Source organism: Epinephelus lanceolatus, chromosome 18 (genome assembly GCF_041903045.1).
Source record: "Epinephelus lanceolatus isolate andai-2023 chromosome 18, ASM4190304v1, whole genome shotgun sequence".
NCBI lineage: Eukaryota > Metazoa > Chordata > Actinopteri > Perciformes > Serranidae > Epinephelus > Epinephelus lanceolatus.
In genome coordinates this window covers 3,660,349-3,670,000 of record NC_135751.1, presented here as the reverse complement: position 1 = coordinate 3,670,000, position 9,652 = coordinate 3,660,349, and the positions used below count along the sequence as shown (strand labels likewise).

At 40.9% G+C, this 9,652-nt stretch overlaps 1 protein-coding gene across 2 annotated transcripts in view; it reads left to right on the top strand.

The window, feature by feature from the left end:
• The window catches only part of carm1 (coactivator-associated arginine methyltransferase 1), a 78,352-nt gene that overhangs the window by 51,075 nt on the left and 17,625 nt on the right, over positions 1-9,652 (top strand). The window lies entirely within an intron of this gene.

The window sequence follows — 9,652 nt, the reverse complement described above, 5'->3', positions numbered from 1 at the left end:
GAAGAGAAATCGAGGAGAAGCAATCTAAATATATATTCGGTCTTACAGCTGTGTTTGAGTTTAGATAGGTGCTATCTGAGGACAGGAGGTCATGAATTTTGCCTCTAATAGTTATAATTATGTCATTAAAAAAGCTCATAAAATCATTACTGCTAAGGGCTAAAGGAATACAAGGCTCAATAGGGCTCTGACTCTCAGTCAGCCTGGCTACAGTGCTGAAAAGAAACCTGGGGTTATTCTTGTTTTCTTCTATTAATGCTGAGTAATAGTTTGCTCTGGCATTGCAGAGGCCCCTCTTATACATTTTGAGACTGTTTGCCCAGACTAAATGAGATTCTTCCAGTTTGGTTAATTGCCAATTCCTTTCAAATTTTCGTGATATTTGTTTGCTTGTTACTTTATCATTCCTGATCACCGTGCTCTTTGACTAAACTTCATTCGAGCCCATGTTGCCACATCATCAAGTGCCTTCAGAATCCACCTTGCTTGTACAAGGGTTGATGTTATGGTGAGGTCATCCATAAAGCCTCTTATTGGAGGTTGGTGGATGCCAGACTCCATTCCTGGCCCTCTGAATTCCTTCCGTGCAGCTGTTATGAGCAGTTTCATTCCCTTTATGAACAAGATGGGGGAATGCAGCTGTTATGAGTAGTTTCATTATCATTATGAACAAGATGGGGGAGATTGTATAGCCCGCGATGATTCCCTTTTCCAGTTCCTGCCACTGGGTTGTAAAATGGACAGTCTGGAACCGTAGCTTGAATCCTCCAAAGTAGTTGGTGATCATTCCCCTGATGTAGTGGGGGATATGGTAGTGTTGCATAGCTGCGTTGATAAGGCCATGAGGGATTGATCCATATGCATTGGCTAAGTCGAGCCAGACAACTATATGGTTCCCCTTGATCTCCTTGGCCTCCCGGATTAGCTGACAGAGCATGCCTGTATGCTCCAAACACCCAGAGAAGCCTGGGATATCACCTTTCTGGATTGATGTGATGACGTATTTGTTCTTCACCATGAAAGTGGCCAGCCTCCTTGCCAGGACAGAGAAAAATATCTTGCATTAGACGCTCAGGAGAGAAATGGTTCGGAACTGGCTGATGTCCGACGAATCCACTTCCTTGGGTACAAAGCACCCTTCTGCTCTCTTCCAGGATGATGGAATTATGCTTTTCGCCCATATCCTCCGCAACGGTTTCCATAACCTGAAAGAAGAGATGGCAGGCCCTACCTGCCATTGTAGACAGTGAAAATGGGCACTTTTTCCACCACGCTATGATATTTAAGTGAGCAGCCCAGTAGTAAATAGGGGTGTAACAATCCATCGATCTTGATCGGTATATCGATTAAATGATCAATCATCCAGTGTCATCGATGCAAAGTGAAAACATCAAACCATGTCGTCATGTTAAGGATACACTTTTATTTTAAAAGTCTGTGTCACTGTCAAACAGCAGCAGGCAGATGGCAAGCAACAAAGAGAAAGACGATAAAAATAACAATATTCACTTGGGAATAAATATTTTGGATTTTAGAGAAAGTACAGGTCAACAGACAGGGCACATGCGACAAGTAAACAATGCTGTAATGAGATAAAACGTGGCATAATGTTACCTGTCTAGTTGGGCATCTCATCCTGCTAACTTCTCACTATAGTAACATTCGCTGCTCTGTTTCAACAATGTTCAGCTGAAAAACCGTGCTTGCAGGCTGAGATTCAACCTTACTGTTCTGTCAGAAGATGCAGTGGCTTTAGACTCACAAGTCAGTCTTTAGACGCTTTGCTTAACTAAAGACTGATGACTTTCTCCCTGATTTTGTGTTTAGATGGGTGGATACAATTTCAGAGTTTAAAAAAACTCCCTACGTTGCAGAACCAATAGTAAATCCGCAGGGCGGTCCTTCGGTGGCTCGCTGAACTCTTGTGCTTGTAAACATAGTCCCACTAGAAACACATGTAGCAGTACAAAATGGCTCAGCCGTGCTCGCAGAAAACGCCGTCAAAGTTAGTGCATGTTTGTCGCGTTTGCGGCGACACATTCTCGCCAACTAAAAGAAACAAACATAATCTTTTACAAGGCCATGAGTCATCCGTCCGGCCGGACTATAGAGGGAATCGCCTTGTTGTTTACAAATACTTCCGGGTAGAAAACCAGCAGAGCTTTTAGCTATATATATAGCCTATATATCACATTTTTCACATCACTGTATCACTGTTTGGACTAATCCGATGTTTGTAAAGTCTATAAACACAATGATCGAACAAACATTACTATTTCTGTGTGCACGTTTAGCTGGGCTAACCGTTAGCTGTTAGCCCTGTTAGCCGTTAGCAGTGTCTGTAATAGGTAATAACTCATTAAACGGTCCGTGAAAAAAATATCTTTTCCAGCAGATATCTTAGTTACAACATGATTGAGCTAGCAAAGCAGTTTTGTGTTGCTATGTGTGGTATTTATTCAGTTTTGAGAAATCACGATGTCTAGAAAGCATCAGTGGCTCCAGCTGACAGGGACAGCTAACACTAGCAGCAAAGCTAACATCAGGACGTCATCTGTTAAAAGCTTCCCGTTGTTGGATACGATATGAAACTACTCCAGTTAGCTCAATAATGTTGTAACTAAGACATCCGCTAGAAAAAATATTTTCTTCACAGATGAGCACACGTTTGATAAAACGGAGTTTAATCTCTCGGCATCCATTTTCAAGCTCTCTGTGTGTTTGTTTCCTTGCGGACGAGAAAAGGAGGAGCGCACATTTCCAAGAAGGCGCGTCTTTTCAAAAATGCAAGAGGCGTTGCTTTGTTGCCGGCCGTTTTCGCCGGTGTGTTAAACACACTTTAGAAAGGAGTGTCCCCAGACTATCAGAAGGCGGAGATCTCTGATTGTGTAATAACATTACATGTACTCTGTTAAGCTATAAGTAGAGAAATAAAGTCTGCTAGCCGCTAGGCTAATTTTCGCAATTTAAATATGCTTAAGCTAATAATGAGTGACTAGCAAAAACAATTGTTTTGTCTCTGAACCTTGGCAGTTATTACTGAGCTTCATATTTTTTTAAAATAATGTTATTGTTAGTCCATGTTTTATTGCTGTTGCGAGAAGTTTGCCTTCAGGGTTGTAAGCCAGACCTGATGTTTTATGAAAAAGATGATGGTTTTAGTTAAAAAAAGCAGATGATCATTTGATCATGATCATTTTATATCCAGTTTTATGCAGCTAAAATCTGGAACAGTCTTTCTGAAGATGTGAGACAGGCCTCTGCTCTGACAATGTTCAAATCTAGGCTCAAAATAGCTCTATTTCACTGTGCATATGACTGAAAGGATCTTATCTGCACTCCTCTCTTTTAAAGTTCATTTTATAATGATTATTTATGTTTTTATTTTGTATTGTGATCTTAATGCATTTTCTTGTTCTGTAAAGCACTTTGAATTACTTTGTGTACGAATTGTGCTCTACAAATAAACTTTCCTTGCCTTGCCTTGCCTTTATATCGATCGCAGGCCCCTAAATGGCATTGTATCAAAATCGTATTATGTCAGTCTTTGTAATATCGGCAAATGTCATATCATTGTCCAAAGAATTGACGTATCGTGATGAAACGATATAAAAACCTGGTAGTAAACGTGTGGCAGGCCAAAACCACCCTCATCCTTTGATTTAATTAGGTGGTTTTTGGTGATTTTCTTGTCACTCCGTAGAAGGGGCACGATGAGCGATTCCAGCTGATAAAAGTAAGAAAGAGGGATGAAAGACAGGATAGCCTGGAAAAGGTAGAGAAATCATGGCAGAACTACCATTTTGACCGCTTTTTCCCAGCCAAAGCAGTATGGAGAGTTTTCTAGAATTCTGTGGTTTTCTTTAGCTGGGCAATCTTTTTTCTGCCAGTTAATCAGTAGAAGGTCCTTTTTTGTTATTGAAATTCTTAGATATGTTAAGCTGTTGAAGGCTTTTTGAAAGGAGTACATTGCAGATCATTAACATTTGCAGAAATGGGCATCATCTCACTTTTTTCCCCAGTTTATTACAAATCCTGAAAATACACTGAAACTATCACTGCGTAAGAGCAGTGGAGGTATTGATGTCTCTGGGCTTGACAGATACAAGAGGATATCATCCGTATAAAGGGAAAGATGTTGCGGAATCCCCTGAGGCTCTATTGGAGTTATTTCCAGGCTCTGTCTAAAGTGCAACACACACCGCCACTGGCGCAGCGCTGTGGCCGTCAAGTGCCGCCCCCCAACACACACTGGCAGCGGCGCGCAGCGGCACCGTCGACGTGTATTTCCCACCCCAGCTCGCTAGGTGGCTGTACCTACACTAGTTGCCAACGGTTGCCAACTGCTAGTAACGGAAGAAGAAGAAGAGGAAAAACTTTGAGGCAACAACAATTTGGATTTCACGGGTGAGTTTCTTATCAAAGTCGTCTTATTAAAAATTTGAAACAACCGGAGTTGATACTACGGCGGCCGGGACGTACATAAAAGGCTTTTCTCGCAGCGCCGCCATGAGCGCCGGTCGCGCTGGAAATAGAGCAGTGGGCTGAAGCAGAGCGGTGCGGCGCGTTGGCCAGCGGCAGTGTGGGTTGGTTCAGAGAATATAATGGAGGCGGGCGTTTTGACGTGCGGCGTATGGCGGCAGTGTGTGTTGCACTTAATACTGATTGCTAGTGGCTACACATAATTGCAAACAAAAAAGTGGAGAGGGTGCAGCCCTGTCTAGCTCCCCAATGTATCTCAAATGGCTGTGAGATATTTTGGTTGGTAATGAATGATGTAACAGGGTGTAATAAATAACCTCTATCCATTTTCTAAATGAGTGTCCAAAACCAAATTCTTCCAGCGTATATACTGCCATACAACCCGGTCAATGGCACACTGGGCATCCAATGATAAAATAGCAGCTTCTGGTATGTGTTTTCCATACAGGATATTAAACAGGCGAAGTAAGTTGAAAAATATGTGCCTCTGTGACATAAATACAGTTTGTACAGTATAATGGTACAAGTAAATGTTTTGAGTCTGTTAGCTTATATCTTTGTTGTCAACAGTGACGATGAATCTGGCAGGGTGTCCAAATCCATATCTAATCTTTTTCTTGCACTTCTTTTTGATCTCTTCAAACTGGTGCTGTTTTTGAAGAGTTGCCGTAGTCCAGTCCGGGAATATGTGTACTGTAGTGTCATCATAGACGAGAGGGGGGTTTTCTGTCTCGCCAGCCGCAGCACAAGTACCTTTACTCTGTAGTTTTGCAGCTTTGCTATGATGGGTCTTGACTTTCTTTTCAGAGCATGTTTAAGATTTCTGTGGGCCCCGTCAACCTTTACTGGTTTGTTAAAATATTCCTTTCCTAAAATTTTAAGTAGAAGCTTGGCCACAAAGCCAGATGTTTTACCTTCCTCAGCTCCCCTTTGATTACCACAATTTGGGTATTTTGTCGTCGGAACTGTGCCTCCAGGTCATCAATCTTAGCCTGCTGCTGTGTATTTTACATTTCTTGTGTGACTGTGTGGGCACCTCTGCTGTTGGTAAACAGACATTGATCTCAGCAAATGCAGACTTTATTCCAGAGAGGGTTACGTTGGTTTCAACAAATCTTTTGTCCACAGTAGAGGTCAGTATGGCGACAGCCACTGAGACATCCTCATTTGTAGTTTTTGTTGGTATTTTTGGTCTCTCTTGTTTACCATGCCAGTAAATCTGAATGAATTAAAGTCTTCTTTGGAATTCATGGTTATATAGTGATACGCTGGTTTTATACATCCAAGAACTTTTATTAAAATGAACTGCTTGGCAACTAGACCAGGTGTTTAATCGAGACAGGCGTTTATTTGTTTAAATGTGTCACAACATTGGCCTAGTAAAAGGAACTGGGCATTTAATTGGGACTAGGCTTTTGGTTAAAGTTTTATGGTAGTTTTGTTTTTCCACCTCCAATAAAGAGCAGTGCATGACCACTGCCTTGAACTTTGTCTTAGAGAGAGTCCCAGACAAGGCTCTGGATCTTTTAGACAGTCTGAATAGGATACTAGAGCAATAAAGTAATATACAGCAGACTAGAAGGCAGGAGTTTTTTTCTCAAAATGTAACAACTTTATTCTTGACATTTGGAGAACATAGATCTGTGAATGCAGGAAGTTCTGCACATGAGCAAAAATCTTGTTTAAATATATTAATATAGGCTTAAGTCCCAGGGGTTTATAAATAAATTAAAATGCATCAACGTATGATTTGATGTGAAACAGGTGCCACATGTGCGGTAAAAGAGGTTACGTCCCCAAACAAAAGACACAAGTGAGGACTGAGGAGTTCATCATGTCTACATATGTGCTGACTCAGCAGAGATAGCATTAAGTCAGAATGCACATTTGAAAGCAATACAGAATGTCTGAGAGCATTAAAGCACTGCTCCATTATACTTTGAATTGTCACTTGGTGCTGAATTTTGTGTTTCCTTTACATCAAAAAGACATTTCTAGCATACATTTTTGAATTAAAAAAAATCATCAGAATGCAGGAAATTAAGTGTTTGACACTCAAAATTTCCTTGTAAAGACCCCCAGACCCCCCACTTCTTAAAGGGGATTTATTGTTGTGTGTAGACCATATGCACGTAGCCTACGCACGTCGCCTGTGCCGTTGTGAGCATTTTTACTTATGCGGTGGTGTGTCTGTGTCACTCTGCCACCAACCAGTGTTTTGGAGGTGTAACTGCAGAGGTTTCTGTGAAGTGCTGTTAAGTTTAGTTGATTCAAAACACACCCAAAACACACATTAAACATGGCTTAATAGAGAAAATTTGAAAAACAAGTACACAAATTGGCTTCACTACAACTCGCAGCATTCACAAACACTTGTGTTAATCCGGACACATTTTCCCCACAAATACAATATGCTAACATTATTAACACAAGCCTATGGCATTTTACATTGTATAAATTAGCCTAGCAACTAGCGATCTTTTCCTCTTCTCATATAAAACCAGGGACAACAACAACATTTAACAAAGGTAACGGCACATAATTCGGCTCCGTTACAACTCACAAGGTTCACTGACAAAACAACTGTCCTGTACTAAACACGTTTTTTAAACAAATACAACATACTAACGTTATTAGCACAAGCCTATGGCATTTTACATTATATTGATTAGCCTAGCGGCCGGCGATCTTTCCGTCTTCTCATATGAAACCTGGATAAATCCCAAAGTATAAATCCCTGAAGGATAAGTCACAGACAAGACTTAAAATGCTATTTTAGTGGAGGCTTTACTGTCTTCACAATTTATTGTTTCATATTTGTAAACTAATAGTAAATACAAGCTCCATTTCCCCTGAGTGAAATGGTGTGAGTATACAGCGACAGACCGGAGGTCTGCGTCAGCGCGACACATAGTTACAATTCTGGGGAAGGTGCACATTAGGCTACGTCGCAGGTTACAGCGTAGGCTCCAAATTGACGTGGAGCCTACGCCGTAACCTACTTGTCGATTCAACGCAGAACTATAAATTACGTGTTATGTGTAGCATAGCCTACATATCATTCCGCTTCTCTTCCAGTAGTCTCAGACTTTCACCTTGGTGGGCTGCTTTCCTTATTTCTTTGGAACAATTCATAAGAATGCTTCTTAGTTGGCAGTGGGCAAATTTACCACTGTCTGATCGGCTGCTTTTTGTGATCAGTAATGAGACCTAATTTAAGTTTAAATGTCATATTTTTACTCCTCACATTTATTTAACACTCATAGAGTTTCTATTCACATGGCTTTTTTACTCTCTGAGAAACTAATGAAAATGATATTCCAACAGTCCAGTTGAGTCAAATCTGTTATTTGACAATCATTGACATGCTTCTTTAATGATATAATGCAGAATAATAAACATTAATGTTTTATTAGAAAGTTTTTCTCTGTCTCTCTGTCACACTGCTCTCTTTTTGTCTGCACTCTCTCAAGTCCTCATGCTCTCTGTCTCACTCAGTTACATGTTCTCTCTCACTTATCCACACATTCTGTCCCTCTCTCTTTTCCTCTCTCTGAAGTATAGTACATTTAAATATTATTAACAGGCTACACTGCTAAACTTTCAAAATTTAGAGCAAGCTCTAGTTGCCAGATCTGTTTTGTAATCAAGAGCTATAACCATATCACACATCCTCTCTGAATTTAGAAGGACACTCAAAGCTACCTCTAAAGCACCTCAGTGTTTGTTTTGTTTTTTTGCTGCAATACAGTCAGCATCACATGGAATCTAATAATAGACTAATACATTTGATAATAGGCAGTCAAAAACACACCAAGTCTTCTTTACCACACATGTAGCCTGTCTATAGGTAAAATGGGGAAACACGATAGTTTGCCCTCACAGCAACCTTCTTGTTCCACAGGAAACACTTTATCATCGTATTTTGGTTTCATTTCAAGGATTATCCAGCAGATGAAAATATCAACATCCTCAATGTCCAGTGGGAAATTTGCCAAATAAATTAATAGCATATTAAAGAGCCTAATATTGTGTGACCTATAACTTATGTTGCCAAGACAATTTAAATATAAACTTATATTATGCAGACCAGATTTTCAGATACTAATTACCAACACATCTATTTATCCACTGAAGCCGTACAGAGTGCGTTCCTGCCTCTTCAGTGCATATGCCACATCCATAGTGGTCATGGTCTTCCTCTTATCGTGCTTGTTGTAGTTAGATGAGCATCACAGTCTTATATTTACTGTATGGACATGAGAGTGATAGCTGTCTCCTTATCTAACACTTGACAAGAAAGACACCAAATGTCTTTCCCAAATAGTCAAACTCATCATATAAGGCTATCCTACTGTATCATCAAAGTCGGCCTTATACTGATAAAGCTTCTCAAATGGATGAAAACAAAAAGTACAAATGAAATATACACTGCTCAAAAAAACAAAGGGAACAATTAAATCACACATCCCAGATCTCGATGAATGAAATATTCTAGATGAAAATCTTTATTGATTACAAAGTGTAATTCGTTAAGAACAAAATAATGTAAGAACAATCCATGGAAACCAAAATCATTGACTCATTAAGGACTGGATTCAGAATCATACCCAAAATCAAAGTGGAAAAATCAGATCACAGGCTGATCCAACTTTTGTGAGTTTCCTCAGGACAACTCATAATGTGGCTTAGTAGTGTGTATGACCTCCACTTGCCTGTATACATTCCCTACAACGTCTGGGCATGCTCCTGATGAGATGACGGATGGTCTCCTGGGGGATCTCCTCCCAGACCTGGATCAGGGCATCAGTCAGCTCCTGGACAGTCTGTGGTGCGATGTGGAGGTGGTGGATGCTGCCATACATGATGTCCCAAAGGTGCTCGATTGGAGTCAGGTCTGGGGAACAGGCGGGCCAGTCAATAGCATCAATGCCTTCGTCATCCAGGAACTGCTGACACACTCCAGCCACATGAGGCCAGGCATTGTCATGCATCAGAAGGAACCCAGGGCCCACTGCACCAGCATATGGTCTGACAATGGGTCTGAGGATCTCATCCTGGTACCTAACAGCAGTCAGGGTACCTCTGGCTAGCATCACTGACCCACCACCAAACCGGTCATGCTGGAGGATGTTGCAGGCAGCAGAATGTTCTCCATGGAGTCTCCAGA